General features: G+C 37.9%; 1 protein-coding gene and 1 long non-coding RNA gene across 6 annotated transcripts in view; one reads left to right on the top strand and one right to left on the bottom strand.

Moving 5' to 3' along the window:
* LOC101894336 (longitudinals lacking protein, isoforms A/B/D/L) overlaps positions 1-26,750 on the top strand; it is a 743,553-nt gene that overhangs the window by 228,659 nt on the left and 488,144 nt on the right. The window lies entirely within an intron of this gene.
* LOC131801097 (uncharacterized) lies at positions 5,271-6,477 on the bottom strand. Its single transcript, XR_009341701.1, has 2 exons — positions 5,585-6,477; positions 5,271-5,512 (listed from the first exon to the last, which is right to left on the bottom strand). It is a non-coding gene; the product is annotated as an uncharacterized LOC131801097 (long non-coding RNA).

Below are 26,750 nucleotides of genomic sequence, written 5' to 3'. Positions count from 1 at the left end.
TGGTATGAAAACACTCCTGGAATTAGAACTAAATTGGACATACTTTTTTGTTAGTACCGAGTAAAACAAGCAAATTGGTGCTCTGGTAGTCGCTGGGATGGAGAGATTTTTTTTAAACTTTTATTTCAATTTTCATATGAACAGTTTTGCAGATTTTTGTAAGGTAACAAAATGATACCTCTTCAAATGTTCGACTCCCATACGGAATTTACCTCCCCCACCAGCCATAACATAGGGTACCTTCAATTCAACTCCGACCGAAAAAACGTAAAATTCTCAGTTAGTTGAATCCAAGCTATTGCAGGACATTGGCAATGTGTCGTCGTTGTTGGTGCTTGGTCAGGGTGATGCTGCGGCTGTTGCTGTCCGGGTTTCTTTTATTGCCAGGAATTCTCCCAACAGTAGATTATCTTAATTTAAAGATATAGCTTAGCTTGAACTATACTCCAAGCACTGTCGCACACGCATGTCTTCTCTACTTTTGTACGCTTCGTATGGGTCACACGAACACACACACACACATTTCACCACTCAGTCAGTTAGTCAGTCAGTCAGATTGCTGTTCCATTTTAGGTGCTCAATCTGCCCAACTATGTTCACTTACCATTGGCGGCGTGAAGCGTACATGAAATTGACCGGCAGTTTTTTGCGTTGTTGTTGTTGTTGTTGTTGTTGCTGTCGTATGTATCTATGACCACAACTCCTTGGCTTGATTCGGTTCACCTCTTAAGTCGTCGTTGCTATCGCTTTTTTCTGTTTTGGCCAGGCTGTTGTTGTTGATAGGATTATAAATAATTCACATTTGATTAGAGTTGCGAATAAATTTTTGTTCTAATTCAGGAAAATCACGACAACGTTTAACATTTTGCGTTGTTGTTGTGGTTGGTGTTCTGTTCACGATCTCCTCTTTTTCCTTAAGAGTAACTCCTTTTTGTGGTGGGGGAGTGTGAGGGAGTTGATTTCACTGTGAATCGCCTGTTCTGTTACGTTTCTCTTTTGTGTGTTTCTGTTTCTTTTATGGTTGCTCTAAAATTTCCTAAGTTTATAAATATAGCTTTATTGGCCTCATGATAGTTGTTTTTGTTGTTACTGTTGTTCTCTTCGGACCTCTTTAGATATCTATAGCTTAAATAAGATCACGTTTATGGCTAACTTATGGTTTATTACAAACCTTATGTGTGCTCAAGTCATTAAATATCCGTTGTTACTGTTGCTGTTGTTGTTGTTTTTTTTTTGTGGACAGGCGGGGTATAGATTAAGGCATTCCCTGGCATAGGAAGGTTACGAAAGGTTAAAAAGGTAGTTACAGATAATGAACTTGAGAGCAGTGCAGTGAAGTGCACTTCAAGATATCTATAAATTGCCGATAATAGAAATCACAAGCATTGAATGTTCGATCAGTGAGAGGAGGGGGAACAACTAAAAAAGAAGCAAAGTTCGGCCGGGCCAAACTTTTTATACTCTCCACCATTCGCAAGGAACTCAGAAAATTTTCCAAAAAAATCCGTCGAAAAATACCGCTCAAATGAAAACCTTTATATGAGGGCTATACGAAGACGTAATGCTGGATAAGTAATTTTCTGTAATTAGGCTGAAGTAACGATTGCGGACCTCAAATACGAAATTTGACACAATTCCGGTGAATGATGTCGCAAAAATCCTGGAAATACCGAATATCTCGGGTAGCTTTATATGGGTGCTACACTAAAACGTAGACCCATATAGACAATTCGCTTCTCGGGGGTAAAGTACTCAGAGGGAACTGTTTGTGTAGAATTTGAGACAATTCCATTGAAAATGTGGCTAAAATCATAAAAATGCCGAATATCGGGGGGCACCATTGTATGGGTATTACACGATATCGTGGACCTATTTAGACAATTCTCTTCCCGGAGGTAAAGTGCTCAGAGGGAACTCCTTGTGTAGAATTTCAGACAATTTCATTGAAAAATGTGCAAAAACCATCAAAATTCCGGAAATCGGGAGGCAACATTTTATGAGGGCTTTACGATATAATGGACCAATATAGACAATCTTTTAGGGGCTAAAGTACTCCGAGGGAACTCCTTGTGTAGAATTTCAGGCAATTCCATTGAAAAATGCGGCTAAAATCATCAAAATACCGAATATCTGGGGGCAACATTGTATGGGGGGCTATACGATATCGTGGACCTTCATAGAAAATTCTTCTTCAGGGGGTTAAGTACTAAGAAGGGACTCCTTCTGTATATGTTGAGCCAATTCCATTGAAAAATGTGGCTGAAGTCATCAAAATTCCGAATATCTGGGGCCAACATTGTATGGGGGGCTATACTATATATCGTGGACCCATATATACAATTCTCTTCTCGGAGATAAAGTACTCAAAGGGAAATGCTTGTGCAGAATTTCAGACAATTCCATTAAAAATGTGGTTAAAATCATAAAAATACCGAATAGCAGGAGGTACAGTTATATGGGGGATATGCGATGTCGTGGACCTATATGGACAATTCTCTTTCAGGGGGATAAGTACTCAAAAGGAACTCCTTGTGTAGAATTTCAGACAATTCCATTGAAAAATGTGGCAAAAACTATCAAAAATTCGAAAGGCACCATTGTATGGGGGCTATACGATATCTTGAGCCGCATAGACAATTCTCTTTCAGGGTGTGAAGTACTCATAGAGAACTCCTTGTGTAGAATTTCAGACAATGCCATTAAAAAATGTGGCTAACTTCATCAAAGCACCGAAAATCAGGGTACCGTTTTATGGGGGCTATACGATATCATGGGCCGATATAGCCCATCTTCGAACTTCACCTGCCTGCAGACAAAATACAGGTCTGTGCAAAATTTTAGCTTCCCACCTTTATTCCTTTTGACTGCAGCGTGATTACAACAGGCGGGCGGACGGATAGGCGAACAGACAGACAGACGGACGGACCCATACTATGTATGGTGGAGGGTGTAAAAACATTTAAAATTTTTTGACACATCAATGTTCCCAAGCGTTGGCGCATCTACCTGTATTTTTCTATCATGGCACGCTACTCATGTGTAACTCAGGTCCACGTCTTCATATAGCCCTCATATAACGGTACTTCCCGATATTCGGTATTTTGATGATTTTAGCTACGTTTTTCACTGGAATTGTTTTAAATTTCGTATTCGAAGTTTGTGATGGGTATTACAGCCTATGCCTAAAAGTTCGTACTCAGGTCCACGACTTCGTATATCCCCCATATTACGGTACCTCCAGACACTCGATATTTTTTTATGATTTTAGCAACATCGTTCACCGGAATCGTTTCAAATTTCGTATTGGAAGATCTTAATGGGTACTACAATCTGTGGCAAAAATGTTCGTATGCAGGTCCACGTGTTCGTATAGCCCCCATATAACGGTACTTCCCGAAATTCGGTATTTTCATGATTTTAGCGACATTATTCAGCGGAATTGTAACAAATTTCGTATTTAAAGTTCGCAATGGGTACCACAGCATATGAAAAAATTTTTCGTAAGCAGGTCCACCTCTTTGTGCGGTACCCATATAATGGTTTTCAATTAAGTGGTAGTTTTCGGATTTTTTTGTTTAAATTTTCAAGTTCCGTTCAAATGGAAATGGAACTTAGCTGCTTTTTTACTTGTTTTTATACCCTACACCACAAGGTGGTCAGGGTATTATGTCTTTGTGCATTTGTTTGTAACAGGCAAAAGGAAACGAGATAGACCCATAGTTCCTTTTGATGATCTGCATAGAAACACATTCTGAGTCGATTTATGTCCGTCCGTCCGTTTGTCCATGTATTTTTGTAAACAAAGTAAAGTTCGCATTTATTGCCCTATCCAGATGAAATTTTGCACAAATCATTTGTTTGGCCCAAGGACGAACCCTATTGAAATTGGAGAAAATCTGTCAAAATTTAGATATAGCTGCCATATATATCTTCGTCCGATTTGCCTTTTATTGTGCACCAAACGTTTAATATCAATCCGAATAGTATGGAATTTCGCACGTACGATCTGAAAATAAGTATGCCAAATTTGATCGAAATCGGTTCAGATATAGCTATAGCTCCCATATATATTGTTCATCCGATTTGTTATTTTTGTCCTCCGCAGCCGTAATATGCACTATGTAACAACAATATTTGGGGAAATATATCAAATACAGCTCAGAAATACATTTGCTAAATTTCATCGAGATCAGTTCAGATTTGGATATATCTCCCATATGTAACTTCGTCCGATTTACCTTTTATTGTGCAACAAACGTCTAATATTTGCCCAAATGGGATGGAATTTGGCACATACGACCGAATTGAGTCTACAAGGTAGTATGCCAAATTTGGTGAAGATCGGTTCAGATATAGCTATAGCTCCCATATATATATTTTTCATCCGATTTGTCATATTTGTTACCCACAGCCATAATATGCACTCCGTAACAATGATATACAGGGAAATATATCAAATACAGCTCAGAAATATATTTGCCAAATTTTATCGAGATCGGTTCAGATTTGGATATAGCTCCCATATATATCTTTGTCTGATATCAAATTAATTTTGCATCAAATGGGCAATACAAGTCCGAATTTAAAAGATACAAATGCTACGGCATATTTAGTCCTTTGAATTTTAAATTATAATTATAATCATAGCGTGTATGATTGAATTCTCCCATAAAAACTTTTAATTGTTATGTTGAGCTCAACTAAATTAGAAAGTGGTGTAGGGTTTCATAAAATCGGCCCCGCCCGACTTTAGGACTTTCTTTACTGTTTTTTTATATTTTTCGCTGACCGATTAATATCTAAAAATGTAAAAAAATCAGTTTTAGTCGTTACGACAAAGGCATGTCGCACATTTATCTCCCAAAATTTCAAAATATGACCAAAATAATATGTTAACAGTAACAGCCTGTTCCACGATCTCGAAAGAAAATTTGTGCGAACGAAGGCTACTCACTCACTTTCGCATAAGAATGTGTTCCACTAACTTTCGTTCTTTCTTTCGCATAGCCTTACGTGATTCAGTGTTGCAAAATATTTTTTGGCAAAATTAATCGCGAAATAAGGCAAAAAAAAGCGCCAAATGTCTAATATAAACGCGAAAAAGCAGCAGTGGCTCTGTCTCAACTGACAGTTCAGTTGTAAACAAACAAATTGTAAATAAACAAACAAAATAAAATTTCTAGTGATTGTGTTCAGATTATTTGTGTTCTTAAAAAAGAAAAAAATGAATATTTCTGTAGCCCTATTTTTTATGGATGATGAGGAGGAGGTTCAAATTGTGCCACGGAGGCATTTAAGAGATGCTTCGAATTTATTTGAAGTACCTAACAACCAGTAAGTATGATTGTATTTTTACATTTTTAAAATAAAAAAATGATTTTTTCTAGGTTTGTGTCTTCCAGTGGTCTTCATGGGATTGCCTGCTGCTTCCAAAAATTGGCACTCCTCTGGCGAACTTAGGATTCTCCCCCATATACTCAACTATTGCCCACAGCTGTGTAGTTTTTTCGTGCTGGAATTGAGAAAATAAGAAAATATATATTTGTTGTTCACAGATTAAATTGCATTTATTATTTTTACTTACATTTTTCTTTCCATTTTCAATCAAGAAATGTTTATGTTAAAACAATTTTCCTTAATTTTTATCATTCGACAGCAAACACACAAGTGACTGATTTTGACATTTGTGTTCGCATGCGTACGAAAGAAAAAAGATAGTGGAACGCAAAATTACACTGAAACGCTTACGTTTTCGTTCGCTTTGATTTTCGTGCAAATTTTCGTTCTGATGGATTTTAGTGGAACGGAAATCAGCTGTTTGTCGTGTAAAAGTTGTGCGAACGTGTTCTTTCGACATCGTGGAACAGGCTGTAAATCTTAATGTTGACCATAATATACGTATGTGTGTGTGTGTGTGTGTGTACGAAAATCACAACTAGTCGAAACACACTACATATTCGAACAAATGAGAATTGATGTTCTCTTGCTGTGCTGTGAAACATTTTTACCGTCATTCACGTTGGCTCAACATTGAAATGTGTTACAAATTTTGAAACCAGCATGACGAAAATTCTAGGCTAGATTCCAGATTTTTTTCTTCGTTTCATCGTCGGTCATTCGTCCGTTCGTTCGTTCATTCCTTGCTTCCAATAACCAATAATGTGTTGTACATCTGTGCTACAACTCCTGGCACTGTCATAACATCAGGCCAGCAAATGGCATAGACAGACAAACCGGCAGAGAGTCAGGGAGTCAGAGAATTTGGTTTAACTCTGTGAAGCCATAGAAGGCAGATTAAAGTAATCCACAAACTGCGAGACAAAATGTGGTGCTGATTCGCAACCAAATGCAAAGCATGAACAACCGTACAGAAAATTATGGTAACAACCATTAAAGAAAGTCATTACAATTTTGGCCGCCTCGTAACTGTTTAATAAATTATTGCCACAATTTGCACAAACGCACATTTCAAACACACACACACAAAGAGATGCTCATGACAAAAAAAAAAAATAAAAGAAAATTGGCAATGATGCTGTACTAGGCAGTTTTGTTGCTGCTGCTGCTGCTGCTGATGATGATGATGATGATGATGATGTCCACAATGACGAGGACAAATCACAACAAGCGGGCCTCCATGATTTCATCTTTATTTCGCCCAAGTCATACTGGAGCAGCTGCTCTCCAGCCTTCGTCTGGGCCCAACATCACTGAACGCATCTCCATGAACATCATCATCAGTACAGCACCGATTCCTACACATTGGAGGCGGTTGAATTTCCATTTTTTTCGCTTGACTGTTTTTTCTTCCTCTCCTTACGAAATTAAGCATTTTAGGTCGTTGTCGCTATTTACTTGCCAGCACGGCTAGGTTCATAATAGTCAACCAAAAAATACCAAAAAAAAAAATGACTAGAACCCTTGCGGTAAAAAACAACAGCACCAACAACTAAACTAAAGATAGACGCATCCATGCAGTAACAATCAGCAACAACAGAGACGGCCAAAGAGTTCGTAAAGAGACAAACAAAAAAAAAAAAAAAGACGTTGACTGTTGTTTATGACTGTAGATTTTCCGATGGGAAAACAGTTGCCAACAATCACGACAGTAACGCAACAACACTAGCACCACCACCACCACCACCAATAACTACAACAACAAACCATTCAAGGTCCATGCGATGCAAATTTTTGGGCAATTTTCTGTCTTCCATAAAACAGTTAATGTTGCAATAATGCGTTGCGTCCATCGTTTTCCTCGTTCCCCCCGCCCCCCAGAACTCTCTCATCTTCTGCTGGGCTAATTCGTTGCATTTACGGGGTTCAATAGTAAATTGCGTAGAACATGTGTATTCGTAGGTGTGTGTGTGTTTGTGTATAAACAAATAAAAAAGCTGTAAGTTCGGCCGGGCCGAACTTTGAATACCCTCCACCATTTGGAATGAATTTGGCAATTTTCAAAAAAAAAAAAAGAATTCGTTAAAAATTCTGTTAAAATATTAAAAATGCTGAATGTAGCCGTTATATTAGGGTCCATACAACGACTTGGACCTATATAGACAATTTTTCGTCATAGGCTGAAGTAACCATATCGAACTTCAAATACCAAATTTAAAACAATTCCGGTGAATAATGTAGTTAAAATCATCAAAATACCTAATATCGGGAGGTACCGTTATATTGGGGCTATGGGAAGACGTGGCCCTGCCTAGACAATTTTCTGTCCTAGGCGGTAGTGTTCATTACGAACTTTAAATACCAAATTTGAAACAATTCCGGTGAAAAATTGTAGCTAAAATCATCAAAACGCCGAATATCGCGAGTTGCCGTTATATGGGGGCTATACGAAGACGTAGACCTGCACAGACAATTTTCTGTCTTAGGCTGTAATGTCCATTACGAACTTCAAATAGCAAATTTGAAACAATTCCGGTGAAAAATTATCCCTAAAATCATCAGAATACCGAATATCGGGAGTTGCAGTTATATGGGGGCTATACAAAGACGTGGACTTGTGCAGACAATTTTCTGTCATAGGCTGAAGTATCCATGACGACCTTCAAATACAAAATTTGAAACAATTCCAGTGAATAATGTCGCTTAAATCACCAAAATACCGAATATCAGGAGGTATCGCTATATAGGGGTTATACCAAAACGTGGAACTGCACGCACAATTTTCTGTCATAGGCTGTAGTATCCATTACGAACTTCAAATACCAAATTTGAAAAATTTCCGGTGTATAATGTCGTTTAATCATCAAAATACCGAATATCAAAAGGTACCAGGAGGAGGTATAGCGGCTATACCAAAACGTGGACCTACATGGCCCATTTTCAATACCAAAAGTCCTGCAGATATAATATACATTTGAGTGAAATTTTATCAACCAACTTTGTTTCGTTCGGAAGCTAGAGTGCTTTCCACGGACGGACAGACGGATAAACGTATAGTGGAGGGTATACAAATGGCTTCTCAGTAGCTATGGAAGCTAGAGGTTTATCAAGTCAATCCAAAACTTTGGGTTAAAGCTTTTGGGAAAATTTCTCTGTGTTTGCTCGATTTTACTCGGGAGTGAAAAATACTGACTAGCCGGAGTCTCTTGTTTTGCGGGAGCACTCGCCCGGAAGTAACACTATATGGGAGCCTTACCGAAACGTTGACCGACATGTCCCATTTTTAATGCCAAACATACCAGGGATAATATAAACGTCTGAGAAGCATTTCAGAGCGATGGAATGTTTCCCTGAATTAATCTCCGTTCTTTGGGGATCTCACCCCACTGTTCGTCTGTGGAAATCGTTTTAGCTTCCGAACGAAAATAAATAGGTTCATAAAATTTTACTCAAATGTGTTTTATGTCTGCAGGACTTTTTATACCCTACACCACATAGTGGTAAGGGTATTATGTATTTGTGCATATGTTTGTAACAAGGACGAACCCTATTAAATTTGGTGATAATCGAACCAGATTTAGATATATCTTCAACCGATCTCGGATTAATTGTGCACCAAATGGCCAATATAAGTCCAAATGAACATGAATTTTGTTACATCCCACCGAATTCAATCTAGAAGCATGTTCATCAAATTTGAAGAAAATCGGTTCAGATATAGCTATAGCTCCCATATATATATGTTGCATCCGATTTAGGGGTTTAAGTTTCTCACATGCCTAATATGCGCTCGAGAAGAATGATATTTGGTACCGGACATCAGATACTGTTCGAAAATACCTCTGTTAAATTTTATCGTGATCGGTTCAGATTAGGATATAGCTCCCACAATTACATTAAATTTGGTGAAAATCGGTTTAGATATAGCTATAGTACCAATATATATTTCATCCCGTTTGGTGTTTATATCCCACACATTCCTAGTATGCATTCGATAAAAATGATATTTGTTACCAAATATCTTATAGAAATACCTCTCGGAATTATATCTGCCAAATATTTTAGAAATCGGCTAAGATTTGGATATAGCTCTCATATATGTTCTTAATCCGGTTTCAGGTTAATACTGCACCAAATGGCTGATATCAGCCCAAATGGAGTAGACTTACGTTTCCATTTTGTGGAACTCGACCCCGATAAATATGCATAGTGGTGTAGGGTATCATATAATTGGTCCCGCCCTACTTATGACTTTTCCTACTGGTTTTTATTGAAAATGGGCTATACAGGGCCGCTCGATTGGTTGTAGGAAACACCCTTGCATAGAATTGTCAATACAGGTTCAAGTTTCGGTATGAGCCGAATACAAATGTACCTCCAGATATTCGGTATAATTTGTGTCAGGTTTTTCACCGGAATTGTATAAAATTTGATATTTGAAGTTCGTAATGTGTACTGCCATGTATGACAAAAAATTCTTTGTACAAGTCCTTTGTATAGCCCCCATTTAACGGTATCTACCTATATTCGGTATTTTGGCAATTTTTCAACGGAATTATCTCAAACTTGGTATTTAAAATTCGTAATAGGAGCCGCTTTCTCTAGTAGATAACTTATGGGGGTCCACTTTTCGTATAGTAACCTTGCAACGGTACCTTCCTATATTCGAAATTTTTATTACTAGAATTATGTCGTACTTGGTGTTTAGAGTTATTAATAGGCACCTCCTTCTCTTTTTTGTATAGCCCCATATAATTATAGCGTAATTTTCAAAGGATTTTTTTTTAACATTTTGCAAGTTTCCTTCATGTTTTGGAGGGTATTAAAAGTTCGACATTGGCTGCTATTTTACTTGTTTATATTTTCTTTTCAATAAATCCGCATTGTCATATTATGGCCTAGTCCATTGGAAATCAAGCGGGTGTTTCTTGTCTTATAATCATCATCCAAGGAACTACAACATTATTTCCCGCGATTGGTTTGTCATTATATATGATGATGCTGATGTAGATGCCAATGAGAATGACAACAACGTGGAAAACAACACACACACACATACGCCAACCATTCAAAATGTGTGACGCAGTCTGAAATGAGATTTCATGTTAGCGAATTATGCTGGTGATTGTTTGTTAATATCTTTGGCAATTCTCAATCCTCCTATGTGGCCATGGAGTTACGGTTAATTTTCAATTGATGTCCTTAGTGCGTTGTTGTTTTTTTTTCTTTGATCTTGAAGTTTTTTTAAATGGGAGGAGGAGTGGGTTTGATCATGTTTTGCAACTTGTTAGGAATAATGTCAAACATGGTGGAGTTGTGTCTGCAAATGATATTGTGATTTTTATACTCTCAACCCTAGTATGGAGGGTATATTAAGTATGTCATTCCGTTTGTAACACCTCGAAATATACATTTTAGACCCCACAAACTATATATATTCTTTATTAGCATAAAATTCTATGTCGATTTAGCGATGCCCGTCCGTCTGTCCGTCTGTGGAAATAACTCTGGCTTCCGAACGAAATGAAGTTGGATCTTAAAATTTTACTCAAATGAATATTATGTCGGCAGGACATTTGGCACTGAAAATGGGTCATGTAGGTCCACGTTTTGGTATAGCCCACTTATAATGGTAACTTCCTATTTTCGGTATTTTGGTGATTTAAGTGACATTATTCACCGGAAAAGTTTCAAATGTGGTATTTGAAGTTCGTAATGGATACTGCAGCCTAAGACAGAAAATTGCTTGTGCAAGTCCACGTCTTCGTACGGCCCCCATATAATGGTACCTTCCGATATTCGATATTTTGATGATTTTAGCGACATTATTCACCGGAATTGTTTCAAATTTGATATTCGATGGTCGTAATGGATACTTAAGCCTAAGGCAGACAATTATCTGTGCAGTTCCACGTCTTCGTGTAGCCTCCATATAATGGTACCTCCCTATTTTCGGTATTTTGATGATTTTAGCGACATTATTTACCGGAATTGTATCAAATTTCTTATTTGAAGTTCGTACTGGATACTACAGCCTCAGACAGAAAATTGTCTGGGCAGGTCCACGTTTTCGTATAGCCCCCATATAACGATGCCTTCCGATATTCGGTATTTTGATGATTTTAGTGACATTATTCATCAGAATTGTTTCAAATTTGGTATTTTGAGGTCGTAATGGACTAAACCTTAAGACATAAAATTGTTTGTGCAGGTTCAAGCTTTCGTATAGCCCCTATATAATGGTACCTCTGGTATTCGGTATTTTGATGATTTTAGCGATACTATTCACCGGAATTGTTTCAAATTTGGTATTTGTAGTTCGTAACGGAAACTAGAGCCTATGGCAGAAAATTGTCTGTGGAGGTCCAGGTCTTCGCATAGCTCCAATATAGCGGTACCTCCGATTTTCCGTATTTTGATGATTTTAGCTACATTATTCACCTATTTTTTTCAAGTTTCGCATTTGATTATTCTAATGACTTATGACAAAAGTTGCCTATGCATCGTCGTCGTATAGATCCTTATACCTCGTCGTATAGACCCTTATATAATGGCTACATTCGGTATTTTTAAGATTTTAACAGCATTTTTAACGGATATTATTTTGTGTATTTATTTATTTATTTATTTATTTTTTGAAAATTGCAAAATTCATTTCAAATTGTGGAGGGTATTAAAAGTTCGGTCCGACCGAACTTACAGCTTTTTTACTTGCTTTTTTTTAATTTACAGGACTGGGTATTAATTTTGTAATTATTTACAATTTTTAAAATACTTTCCTAAAAAATATCCTTATTATGTTATCTGTGTAGGAACTGTAACAGGCAGGAAAACTGGTTAAAGACCTCAGAACCCTTTTGCACTGCCCTCCGTATAGGCATTTACAACTTCATGAGGTATGACAAATTTTGTTAGTTTTGCTGTAAAGCTTTTTGGATACACGTTTCTTTTTTCAACATCACTTTATAATCTCTTTGTCAGGATTTTGAGTTTTTCTATATGTTACACACACACACACGCACACATCGTAAAGTCACGTCGATGCGTAGGTTTTTCACATTCATTTTTGTTTAAACTTTCCTTGAGCTATTTCTGGTTCGTCTTATGAGATTATTATTTTGCTGAAGATAAAAATCTATTTCGTATAGCTTGAACATGATTATGTTCATGTTAATCGTTTGAAACAAACTATTTTGTAGCGGGCGAAGGAAGAAAACCATCTCTGCCCTCAAAATTGGCAAATACGACGCAGTACAGTGAAACCTGGATTTTACGTACATATGTAAAATTATTCAAGACCTGCAATAAGCAGTTGGTGTGATATCTTTAGGACTTCTTCAATGTCTACACTTGTTTTTAATTGGAGTGGATATCTTTAAAGCCTATGGCAAGTTTCGATGTTAACACTGTACAACAGAAAAAAATTATAAAATAATTGAAGGCAAAATCCAGCAGATTAAGAAAGTATCGCTAAAATTAGAAGACACTTATATCGGCGTTTTAGAAGCTTATATCGCAGAGTAAGCTAAATGGAGGGGGCAAGTTCCCCTCTCCATCACATTTTCACATACGTAGTATAGAGGGTATATTAAGTTTGTCAATAGTCATTTTGAGTATTTTTGCCACCTTTTCTATCGGATTAATAGTATTTAGAGATCATAACAAGTTCTACCATATTTGGCAGAAAATAGTCTATAGAGGTCCAAGATTTTGTTTCCGCACCTCCTTCCCTTGTACCTCCCGATATTCGCGATATACACTGGTGGCCAAAACTAAAGCAACTAAAATCGCAAAGACAATAAATATCCTGTAACTTTTACAAAAATAAACAAATCGTAACTATTTTTCAAGTTTTAAATGAGGTCTTTAATTCACTTTTAAGAAACTAAAAATAAATATACAAAAATAATTTTGAACGAAAAATAATATATGGAAAACTAAAATGACCCAATTTTTTGCTTGGTCAAAACTAGAGCAACTTTTTGATTTTTTATTTTAAAATAATTTAATTTTGGCTAATAGTCGATAGCATCCATTATTTTTGATAGCAGCTGGATACCTACGAGGCATTGAACCTATAACACGCTCAATTTGATCCTTGGGTATGCTTTTCCAGGCACCCCGAATTATTTAGAAAATTTTGTGCTTATTTGTTTCCGAATCTCGCTTGATCTTCCTATCTACGATTATTCATAGGTTGTCTATGGAGTTTAGGTCAGGTGATTGTGCCGGCCATGACAAAACATCGATTTTTGACTCCCGCAACAAATATTTGACATGTTTTGATGCAAGTTTGGGATCATTGTAATGCTGAAACACCCAAATGTGCCGAATATTTTACTCAGCGTAAGGGAACAACGTGATGTCCAACACATCTTTGTAAACAAACCGATCCATAATTTCCTTTATTTCATGGATAGACCCAAGTCCATAGAAAGAAAAACAGCGCCTCGCCATTTTTGACCCTCCCTTATGCTTCACTGTACCTTTGCAACACTGCGGCTTAAGTCCTTCATTTTTTGGTCTCCATCACCGTAAAATTTTTCACGTCTGAGCCTTTAATATTAAACGTATACTCATCCCAGAAATAATATTTTTCCATTGAGCTTGATTCCACTTAATATTGTCGTTTCCGAAAGCCTTTTTGATTTTTTTCAGATATAAATGGCTTTTTTGATGTCTTACGGACATGCGGACCAGCTGCCACTACTCGTCTACGCACTGATCTCGAGCTTATATCCAATGATTGCTCTCTCACCAATCCAGTTGAACTCTTAAATGGTTGTTTTTTTATTTCTCTCACAATTTCTGGGGTTGAAGTTTTTCACGGCCTTCATCCGTTATAGACTGTTACTACTGATCAAGTTTCAAAAAACCGACTTAGTATACAGAAATAATTATGAAATCACAGAAATATTTATGAAATATTTCTCGGAAATCATTTTCTATGATATGTTGTTTTTTTTACTAATAATATGCTGTTTTATTCATGTACTGTATTTGCTTCTAGCAATTTTTAAACTTTTTTTGGCCAGTACTTAAAAAACGAAAAAAAAACACATGCTGTTGTAAAAAACTTCTCAAAAATGATTTATGACAAGCGAAATTGTCAAAGGAAGCAAAACGCGATAAATATAACAGTAAAAACAACTGAAATTGCAGCAGTTATATGAATGTACAACAGAGTTGCTTTAGTTTTGTCCAAGCCAAAATCGGGGTAATTGACTTTACCATACATTATTTTTTATATAAAAATGAATTTTGGGTTTATGTTTTAGGTTTTTAAAAAGTGAATAAAGTACCTAATTTAAAACAAGAAAAACTTTCTCATTTTCTTAATTTTTGAAAAAGTTACAGGGCATTCATTCTCCTTGTAATTTCAGTTGCTTTAGTTTTGGCCACCAGTGTATATTCGGTATTTAAGTTTATAACAAGTTCTAACCATAATATGACAAAATATTATCTGTTAAGGTCCACATTTTCCAATAGCCCTCCACCATTGGCAAGGAACTTGCAAAATTAAAAAAAAGTTCAAAAACTACCACTTAAATGAAAACCGTTATATGGGGAATATACGAAGACGTAGACCTGCTTACGAAATTTTTTGTCACAGGCTACAGTACCCTTTACGAACTTCAAATTTGTCATTTGAAACAGTTTCAGATAAAATTTGTCGCTTAAGTAATGAAAATGTCGGAAAATCGGAAGGTACCGTTATATGGAGGCTATACGAAAACGTGAACCTGCATACGAAATTTTTTGTCATAGGCTATAGTATCCATTACGAACTTCCAATACGAAATTTGTAACAATTCCGGTGAATAATGCCGAAAAAATCGTGAAAATACCGAATATCGGGAGGTACCGTTATATGGGGGCTATACGAAAACGTGAACCTTCATACGAATTTTTTGTCGTAGGCTACAGTACCTATTACGAATTTTGTAACAATTCCGGTGAAAAATCTCGCAAATATCATCAAAATACCGAATATCGAGAGGAGCCGTTATATGGGGGCTATACGAAGACGTGGACCTGCACAGATAATTTTCTGTCATAGGCTGTAGTATGCATTACAAACTTCAATTACTAAATTTGAAACAATTCCGGTGAATAATGTCGCTAAAATAAGAAGATACCGAATATCGGGAGGTACCATTATATGGGGGCTATACGTAGACGTGGACCTGCACAGACAATTTTCTATCTTAGGCTGTAGTACCCATTACGAACTTAAATTACCAAATATGAAGCAATTCCGGTGAATAATGGCACTAAAATCATGAAAATACCGAATAACGGGAGGAACCGTTCTATGGAGGCTATACAAAGATATAGACCTGCATACGATTTTTTTGCCACATTTTGTAGTACACATTAAAATCTTCCAATACAAAATTTGAAACCATTCCGGTGAATGATGTTGCTAAAATCTTCAACATACCGTTATATGAGAGTTATAGGAGTTATGGGTCTGCATTGGCAATTTTCTGTCACAGGCTGAAGCACCCTTTAAAAAATCACGATGCGAAATTAAAAACAATTCCGATGAATAATGTCGCTGACATCATCAAAATACTGAATAGAGGTAGGTACAGTTATATGGGGCTATACCAAAACTTAGACCTATGACTTGATCGAAACTCGCTTTGCAGTGGCCGAAAATGGCCAATTTTCTGTCACAGGCTGAAGCACCCTATAAGAAATGACCATGCGAAATTTAAAACAATCCCGGTGAATAATGTCGCTGACATCATCAAAATACTGAATAGAGGTAGGTACAGTTATATGGGGCTATACCAAAACTTAGACCTATGACTTGATCGAAACTCGCTTTGCAGTGGCAGAAAAATGGCTCGTGAGCTGAAGATATCGCAATATTCTATTTTGCAAATATTGTAAAATTGACTCAAAAGAGCTAAGGAGTTGCTTCGCTTGGCCGAAAGTGGTGAACTACTGAATTTGGTTTTCTCCGATGAGAAAACATTCATTGTCCAGCAGTTTGTAAACAAACAAAATTATCGTGTTAACTTTCCAAAGAGGTCAGCTGAAAATGTTCACCTTCTGGTGGCCACCAGAACTCAAGCGCCGGCCATGGTGATGGTGTGGGCCGCCATAACAGCCGATGGTCGCTCTCCGCTCGTAGTAATCGATCGTGGCATCAGAATAAATGGAAATATTCTGGAGGGTGTATTAAAGCCTTGGACATCCCAACAGGACTCAGCACCATTAACAGTCTTTGATTCTATTGCATCAGGTTTGACTGTTTATGGTTTTGCGTTTTTCTTCAGATAAATGGGGAAACCAAAACCCTTCTCGAATAGTGGGTATCTAATTTTTTTTTTTTTTTTTTGGCTTTTTGTTAAATGTATGCATGTTGCAATAATAATCGACAACATTAACAACAATAGCTTTAACATGACAAACGACAGTGACGACAGCAACAGTATCAAAAACAACAACAACACCACCACCACCACCACCATTTGCTATCCTAGGCTCCCTACCACATCAATGGGTTTTTTAGCCGTAGTGCGTATTGCTTTTTTGAGAAAATTACATATTTCCTTGTAAAGTACTTTTTTTTTGGGGGGGGGGGGGGGTTTTGTTGCTGTTTTAGGTTGTAACTATTTTCGGTCAAAACATACAACAACAACAACAACAACAACAGCAGAACATGATTAAAGACAAAACGTCAGTTGGATTATTGTTCAATTACAACTCAATGTTTGCCTGCTTTTGGCTTGACTGTTCCGTTTTTGCTGCCTGACAACATTGTCGATTACCGCAAGTGGACAGACAGAGGGACACAGCGATCGACCTACCAACCAACCAACCAACCAATTTTTGCCAACTGACAAAACATTGTACCAGAAAACAACAAAAGGCCACCCACACACACATTTTGGAGTTTTAACTAATGTTCCTGGTTGTTGTTGCTGTCGTGGTGGTGCTTCGAGTTGTTTTGTTGCTGATATTAAAGAAAATGATCAATGTTTTTGCTGAATTGTTTATTGTTTGGCTGTTGCCGCTTTTCATTTTTTTGTTCTCTCCTTCTCTCAAACTCCATTGTTTTGGGGACAATTTGACATATATGTGTCGTGGCCCCCGTGGGCAATATGTCAGCGTATTCTATGGATGAAACGAAAAAAAATAACACACATTAATGATTTTGTTCAATTTAGGTCTGTTGTGTCAATAAACGTGCAAATATTCATAGATATATTTATTTAGGTGATCAAGTTGGAGTAGAATCGAAAAGATGGAGGATCAAATTGAAATTCTTATTTACTGAAGGAAATTACTGGAGGTAATAACTTTCGATGAAAACTTATGTCTCCCTAACATTTGTTGAGACCAGTGGCACGGTAACCATATTCCTCGTGTTGTCCTTAAATAGTACATGCCTTGAGCTCATCTTAACAACTTCTTGTCTTTAGAAGTCATGATTCAACTTGCCTGCAAAAACTATTGGATTTCAGCTCGCCTGAAGAGATTACAAAACTGCAGCTCGGATTCAAAGGTCCTCCAAACTTCGGCTCACCCATAAACACTCCCGGCAGATAGCTTATCTACGCATCAGTCAGCTGGCCATCACAATCGAATACCCATCCACATGTATGCTATTTTGTCAATAGGAAAAAATGCATCTGAATTGGATGTCGATAGTTTAGGAATCCATCTAACCTTCGGTTACAATGCCGGTAGATTTCGAACCCATCCAATATTCGCATACAATGTCAGTACATTTCGGACTCGTCTGACGGGCTAGGCCATCGCTGTGTAAATGTAAATAGAAATTGTATACAGGCTTTGGATGAGTCGCACATAGGTTGTCACTGGTCTCAGTTGGGAGATGTAGGTGCAATAAATCCGCTGGGTTCATTCTCCTTGTCTATATAAAACAGATCTCAAATGTTGTCGTTTTCACTCGGTAGTGAAACTTGTTCGAGAGATGTTTTTGCTCAAAGAATAATAGTTTAATACGGAGTTTGTGTGGGAGCACTCCGAAGTCACTCCAGTTTGAAAATTTAGAATAGGAGCCAAATCGCTCGAAATGAAGTGCGAATGCTCGGTAAGAATAGAATCTGCTCGCTTGCGAAAGAATTTTGCCTCTATTCTGAAACAAGCAAAGCCTACATCCTCCTAGGAGTGCTCCCGTTCCAATTTTTAACCAAATTTTTCGAAGGTCTGATATAAAGAGAGAGAGAGAGAGTCACGACCTTCAACTCATTTATGGAGAATCACTGTCTTCAGCTCGTCTTCCTCCAGCGCATTCACAAAGACTCGTTGCTTTAAACTCTCCCACAAGAACTCGTTGTCTTCAGGTCTTTTACAAATACAAAGAAATAAAGAGAGAGAGAGAGAGAGAGAGAGAGAGAAAGAAAGATAGGTCAGCTGCTTTCAGCTCTTCGATAGACATTCGCATCGTTCAGAGAGACATTCGCATCGATAGAGAGAGAAAGAGACCTGCTGTGCCTCAGCTCATTAATAGAGAGAGACTCGCGCTTCAGCTTTATCTCATCAATAGAAAGAGAAATATACTCGCTATGCTTCAGCTCCTCTATAAAGAAAGAGACTTGCTGTGCTTCAGCTCCTCTAAGGAGAGAGATTGGCTGTCCTTAAGCTCCTCTATGGAGAGAGATTGACTGTCCTTTAGCTCTTCTATAGAGAGAGAGGTTTGCTGCCCTTTAGCTTCTCTATAGAGTAGATTACCAGTCCTTCATCTCTTCTATAGGGGGAGATAGATTGGCAGTCCTCAGCTCCTCTATAAAAGGAGACAGATTCGCCGTCGTCAGCTCCTTTATAGAGAGAGAGAGATTCACTGCCCTTCATCTCCTCTATAGAGAGAGGGATTCACTGTCCTTCATCTCCTCTATAGAGAGAGGGATTCACTGTCCTTCATCTCCTCTATAGAGAGAGGGATTCACTGTCCTTCATCTCCTCTATAGAGAGAGGGATTCACTGTCCTTCATCTCCTCTATAGAGAGAGGGATTCACTGTCCTTCATCTCCTCTATAGAGAGAGGGATTCACTGTCCTTCATCTCCTCTATAGAGAGAGGGATTCACTGTCCTTCATCTCCTCTATAGAGAGAGGGATTCACTGTCCTTCATCTCCTCTATAAAGAGAGGGATTCACTGTCCTTCATCTCCTCTATAGAGAGAGGGATTCACTGTCCTTCATCTCCTCTATAGAGAGAGGGATTCACTGTCCTTCATCTCCTCTATAGAGAGAGGGATTCACTGTCCTTCATCTCCTCTATAGAGAGAGGGATTCACTGTCCTTCAGCTCCTGTAGAGAGAGAGAGACTCGCTGCCATCAGCTTTTCAATAGAGGCTCAACGCCTACCGATCGGCTCTCTTTGGCTCTTTTACAAAGACTTCCTTCTGCTCCCGTAGACTACCCCTACTCAACTATAAAGACTCCCCCTACTCGCCTACGAAGACTCCCCTACTCGCCTAAAAAACTCCCCTACTCGCCTATAAAGTTTCCCTCCTTCTCGTCGTTAAACACTCCCTCCTGCCGCCTTTAAAGACTCCCCATACCGGCCTATAGAGGCTCCCTGCTGCTTGTTTTTAAAGATTCCCTCCGGCCCACCTATAAAGACTCCCCCTATTCACCTATAAAGACTCCCCTACTCGCCTCCTTCCTGCTCGTCTTTAAAGACTCCTTCCTGCTGGTATTTAAAGACTCCTTCCTACTTCTCTTTAAAGACTCCATCTTGCCCGCCTATAAAGACTGTCCCTACTCGCCTATAAAGGCTCTCTCCTGCTCGTCCTTAAAGACTTCCTCCTGCTTGTCCTTATAGACTTTCTCCTGCTTGTCCTTAAAGACTCTCTCTTGCCCGCATGTAAAGACTAGCCCTACTCGTCTATAAAGGCTCCCTCCTGCTCGTCCTAAAATAATTCCTCCTGCTTGTCCTTAAAGACTCTCTTCTGCACGCCTTTAAAGACTACCTCCAGCTCCTCTTTAAATACTCCCCTATATCCTCTTGAAAGACTACCTCTAGTTCGTTCTCCAAGACTCCTTCCAGCTGTCTCATACTGACTGCCTCCGTACTTCTCATATAGTCCATCTGCTAGTCTGTAGACTCTCGCTACGGATCGGAGTCAATTACGTTTGTCGATAAAGCTTGACTAGTTTTCGCTCGGTTGTAGAGACTCCCATGCTCGTTAATAAGACTTTCCATCAGATCGCCTCCAAGGCTTACCATTAACTTGTCCATAAGGTATATTTTGCAACGCGCCTTTAAAGCTTTTCTTTGTTAAGCTTTGCGGTCTCACTTTAGCGTCCCCATAAGATATCCCTTCCCCATGCTTTGTCCTTGCAGTCTCCCTTCACAGATCTTCTATAAAGACCAAAGACCAAGCAGTGTAGGATACTTCTGTCTCTTCTGTTTACTCTATTTTTTCTTTTTAATTATGCCGAGCTTTTCTTCTTTCTTGCTAAAAAATAATTCCCTTTCGGAGTCTTCAATCCGAGCGTGAGTCTAAGTGTATTAACTTCCTCATGTTTCTTTAATTTTATCACGCGTAACTGTCAAAATGTCGGTTTCATTTTGGTCTTACGGTTTGTGTGGTGTTGAACCCGGTAAGACCTTTGGTGAACGTTGGGAATCATGGCGCATATATAATACAAAAAAAAAAACATACACTCTCCTCACTCGCTAGTTGCCGTGGCAGTGTTGGCAGTGTTCAGCTTCTGCATTTGTCTGCCCACAACAAGCGGCCAGGTATAAGAAGATGAACGAAACGAAAACTAAAAAAAAAAAAATAAAATTGCATTTTAATCATTAACTTGGAACGTGTTATGTTACCATACCAGAGAGGAGGTGATGGTGTCGCCGGCATGGCAAGGCATCGTATGGAGAGCTGTGTATGCGTGCAAGCATGCGTGCCTACATGTCTGCGCTGCGTATGTCTTTCAACGAATGTTTTGTCACATCATTATCGCACAACCCGACGAACAGACAGACAAACTCTCTTTCTCTCTGGAGGATCGGTCCTTGGGTATTCGGTCTTTTGTGGTCTGTTATTTGCGCTGGGAAAATTGTGATCTTTGCGTATGGCCTAAAAGTATGTGAGTGGAAGCGTAAACTAGCCGCTCTTGTTGTAGTCGTTGTGTTTTGTGCGTGTTGCACATATTTGACATTATCGACATGGCATGAAGTTTAAGTCTTAATGTTTTACTGCTGGTGATTTGCCAGCGGAACACCATTTATGGTGCGAGAGGAATGATCAATGACTTTGACTGCATTTGGTTTTTGGGTGGCAATAAATCTTGGCGGTACATGCCAACATGTAGAAATTAATCAGCCTTCTACGAGTTGTTCTTCATCATCAGGTATGGTTTTAGGAATTTTAGCCCCTCTCCTCCCCTCTTTTCCCATCACATCCTTTGAAGACATAATGAGACATAATTAAGGCCAAAGTTCATGTGTCCTGGTAATATTTTGCCGCCAGTTCTTATTGAGTTGTTTGGTTCGCTTTGTACTGGCCCTTCTGCACAACACCTAGCCAATTTATTAAATGTCACAAGACCACAATCAACAGCCTGCCAGCCAGCCAGCCAGCTGAACATGAAATAGGAGGATAAACTTGGTTTTTAGTTCTGTTTTCTTTTTGCTCTCCACAATTTAAGATGAAGAGGTTGAAGTTTCTCAAAACATGACTTTGTCATGTTCATTTGGCAATCACAACATTTTCCTCTTAACTGGCAGGTAATTCTTTGAACCGCAGCCAAGGAAGAAAATGACTGCAGTTCTAGCGGCAATGGGAAGCCAAATGTTGTTGTTCTTGCTCTGCTCTTTACTGTCATATTTTTAACGATTAATCTCAATCAAAAAAATGTTGAACTTCAAAGAAGTTGTTGTGGCTGTTGCTATTTTTCTTGGCACACACACACACATACACACACACACACGTCCGAACGGGCGTATGTATGCCTTGCGCCCAAAGTGATCTTAATCCAAATACAATGACGTCTATTAGAAGTTCGGTTGTAATGCTATGGCTTTTGATGGTGACTGGTCAGCAAGAAGGAGGAGGCATTCATTATTGATGCATGTCTTGGCAGGCTGGCGGGTTGGCTGACTAGTACAGTTTAAATGATGATGTCGTCCGTGGTCTGTCAGTTGATCTAAGGCAAGAAAAACAACACAGTTACTGGCAGACATACCCATAAACTATTTTTATACCCTCCACCATTCTATGGAGGGTATATTGGCTTTGTCATTCCGTTTGTAACTCCTCAAAATATTCATAATAGAGCCTACAGAGTATATACAGGGTGAGATAAAAAAACTGCAAAAAAGGCAAACGCCATAATTTTTACATTTTTTTTTTTAATTTTATTGAATGAAAGCAAAAAATTTCGGAAATAGCATCAAATTTTAGAATAAATTTAGATTTCTTCGAATTGGTTACCTTTGGCACGAATCATGACCTTCAAACGGCCAATGAACCGTCACATGCTGCCCGAATGTTGCTCTACGATATTTTGGCCCATTCCCGGCGAAGCGCTTGCTTAAGGAGATCGACACTTTGGTATGTTTTAGTGCCAACCTTGCTTTCCAAAATACTTCAGACACAATAGTCCAACGGATTGGTATCCGGAGATTTTGGTGGCCATTGCGCGCTGGATATGAAGCAAGGAACCTCATTCGGTAACCATTCTTGGGTGGCGGGTGCTGAGTGCGATGGTGCAGAGTTCTGTTGGAATGTCCACGGTCTGCGGCCAAAATGTTTACGCGCCCTAGGCTTTAATACACCCTTCAAAATATTTTCGCGATAATATTCGGCATTTACTCTGATGCCACAGCAGATTAATACGAGTGGAGAGCGACCAACGGCTGATATGGCGGCCCACACCATCACCATGGCCGGCGCTTCAGTTCTGGTGGCCAACCGAAGGTGCACCTTTTCAGCTGACCTCTTTGGCAAGTAAACACGATCATTTTGTTTGTTTACAAACTGCTGGACAACGAATGTTTTCTCATCGGAGAAAACCAAATTCGGCAGTTCACCACTTTCACCCAGCGAAACAACTCTTTAGTTCTTTTAATCTATTTTCTTTCTGTTGCGGTGTAAGTTCTTGCACTTTTTGCAATTTCAGTGGCTTTATCCCGAGGTCATTTTTCAATATTTGCCGAATTAAATATTGCAATATGTTCAGCTCACGAGTTATTTTTCGGCCACTGCGACGCTGGTTTCGATCAAGTCGCTTCTTTACTTTTCGAACCATTTCTGCTGATGTTGCTGTTTCCTTCGTCCACTTCCTTGACTTCGGGCTACGCTCCAGTATCAAGGTAACGAGACACAAAAAATTTATTCACATTTAAATGCTGGAGTGCACTAACGATAGCCACATGTGGTTTTCCAGTCAAATATAAAGAGATCACACTCTCACGCTTGAATTCCATCACGAATAACAATTTTTTCTGGAAAATTCTCACCAAAATGCTTTTGTACGCTTGTAAATAATATAATGAGCTATCATTGGAATAATTTTAACAGCTGTCGGACGAGTGGCTTAGAAATGATAGAATTCTGAAGTTGGTTGCAATTTTTATTTCATTTCACCCTGTATAGTACCATTCAGTACTTTTCGTTCAATTTAGAACACATTTCCAAAACCACCTCCATATTTCAACACAAGATACTAACAGAGACCTCTATATCAAATTTAAGGAAACCGGACATATTCCTTCTTTGAATAAAAAATTTAGTACTGTTTAGTACTTTTCGTACAAATATAGGACACATTTTCAAACCACCGCCAAATGTCAAACACAGATACCATCAGTAATATAAATATCAAATTTAAGAATTGTGTTTTTATCTCTTCACCCAATACCAAATATAGTACCATTTAGTACTTTTTGTACAATTATAGTACACATTTGCAAACCCACTTCCACATCTAAATTCCAGATACCAACAGATACCTCAATATCAAATTTCAGGATTTCAATTCTATTCTTCAACACAATACCAAATTTAGTACCATTTAGCACTTTTCGTACAAATATAAGACGAATTTTCAAATTACCGCCGAAACTCAAACACAAATGTCATCAATATCAAATATAGTACCATTCAGTAAATTTCGTACATTTATAGTACACATTTGCAAACCCACTCCCATATCTCAATTCCAGATACCAAGAGATACCTCAATGTCAAATTTCATGATTTCAATTCAATTCCTTAACACAATACCAAATATAGTACCATTTAGTACTTTTCGTACAAATATAAGACGAATTTTCAGATTACCGCCAAATCTCAAATACAGATGTCATCAGTTTTCCATATATGAAATTTCAGAATTTTATCTCCTCTATCCCTTCTGTCAAGACCAAATTTGGTACAATTAAACACTTTTCGTACAATTTAGTACATATTTCCAAAACCACTCCATATATCAATTCCAGATACCAACAGATATCTCAATATCAAATTTCAGGATTTCAACTCTATTCCTGAACACTATACCAACTTTAGTACCATTTAGTACTTTTCGTACAAATATAAGAATTTTTAAATTACCGCCGAATCTCAAACACAGATGTCATTAGTATTCCAAATATTAAATTTCAGAATTGTATCTCTATCCCTTCAACCAAGACTAAATTAAATAAATTTAGTGCCATTTAGTACTTTTCGGACAATTATAGTACAAATGTCCAAAATCACCTCCATATCTAAATTTCAGATATCAACAGATACCTCAATATCAAATTTCAGGATTTCAACTCTATTCTTTAACACAATACCAAATTTAGTGCTATTTAGTACTTTTCGTACCAATCTATGACGAACTTTCAAATTACCGCCAAATCTTAATTACAGATGTCATCAGTACTCCAAATATCAAATTTCAGAATTTTATCTCTATTGCTTCAACCAAGACCAAATTTAGTACCATTTAGTACTTTTCGTACAAATATAGGACGAATGTCCAAAATCACCTCCATATCTTAACCAAACACACCAACAGTGGCATCAATATTAAATTTCAGAATATCAACTCTCTTTTTTCACACAATAACAAATTTAGTACTTTTCGTACTAATATATGACGAATTTCCAAACTACCCCCAAATCCCAAGCACAGATACCATCAATAATTTAAATATCAAATTTCAGAATTTTATCCTTAGCCCTTCACCCAATTTCAAATAAAGTACCATACAGTACTTTTCGTACATTCCCGAAACCATCTCCATATGTCCAGGCTACCAATGAACTTTATAACCAATTACATACTGCCAGCACTTTCAGTTCACCCAATATCAAATTGTACCAAATTTAGTACTATTTAGTTTTTTTTTTTCGAACAATTATGGGACGCATTTCAAAAACCGCCACTTTATCACAAATCTGTCACAAACGTGGACCCCAATACATAAATTAAGAATTCCAGCTTCATCCGTTCACCCTGAACTAAACTGTTCCAAATTTAGTACTTTTCGAACAATTAAGGTACACATTTCCCAAACCACCTGCATATGGCCAGGTAACACATGACCAGCGACCATAATACCAAATTTCAGATTTCAAGCACCATCTGTTCACCCAATACCAAATTATACCAAATGTAGTACTATTTAGTATTTTTCGTACAATTATGGGACGCATTTCCAAAACCACCTCTATTTCATAAACGTACCTCCAACAGGGATCCGAATACTTAGTACACATCTCCAAAACCATTTTCCTATAACAAAATGTCCTTCCAACACTGATTCTTATATCAAATTTCAAGTTTTTTACCTCAATCCGTTCACATAGTACCAAATGGTTCCATTAACCTTAAAGTTCGAATTTCCGAAAACCCTTTGGTACATCCATCCTATACAACATCACTGGTACATATTCCAAATTTCTAGGTCCTTCCATAGGTGCAATACAAAGTATTAAATTTTACCCGTTTAGTACGAATTTCTAAAAACCCAACCTACGCATCATGACTGGCCCTCGTGAAGTTGGTTGCAATTTTTATTTCATTTCACCCTGTATAGTACCATTCAGTACTTTTCGTTCAATTTAGAACACATTTCCAAAACCACCTCCATATTTCAACACAAGATACTAACAGAGACCTCTATATCAAATTTAAGGAAACCGGACATATTCCTTCTTTGAATAAAAAATTTAGTACTGTTTAGTACTTTTCGTACAAATATAGGACACATTTTCAAACCACCGCCAAATGTCAAACACAGATACCATCAGTAATATAAATATCAAATTTAAGAATTGTGTTTTTATCTCTTCACCCAATACCAAATATAGTACCATTTAGTACTTTTTGTACAATTATAGTACACATTTGCAAACCCACTTC

This window comes from Musca domestica, unplaced genomic scaffold (genome assembly GCF_030504385.1).
Source record: "Musca domestica strain aabys unplaced genomic scaffold, Musca_domestica.polishedcontigs.V.1.1 14, whole genome shotgun sequence".
Lineage (NCBI taxonomy): Eukaryota > Metazoa > Arthropoda > Insecta > Diptera > Muscidae > Musca > Musca domestica.
Note: the sequence above shows the minus strand (reverse complement) of the source record. Positions and strands in the feature narration are given on the sequence as shown.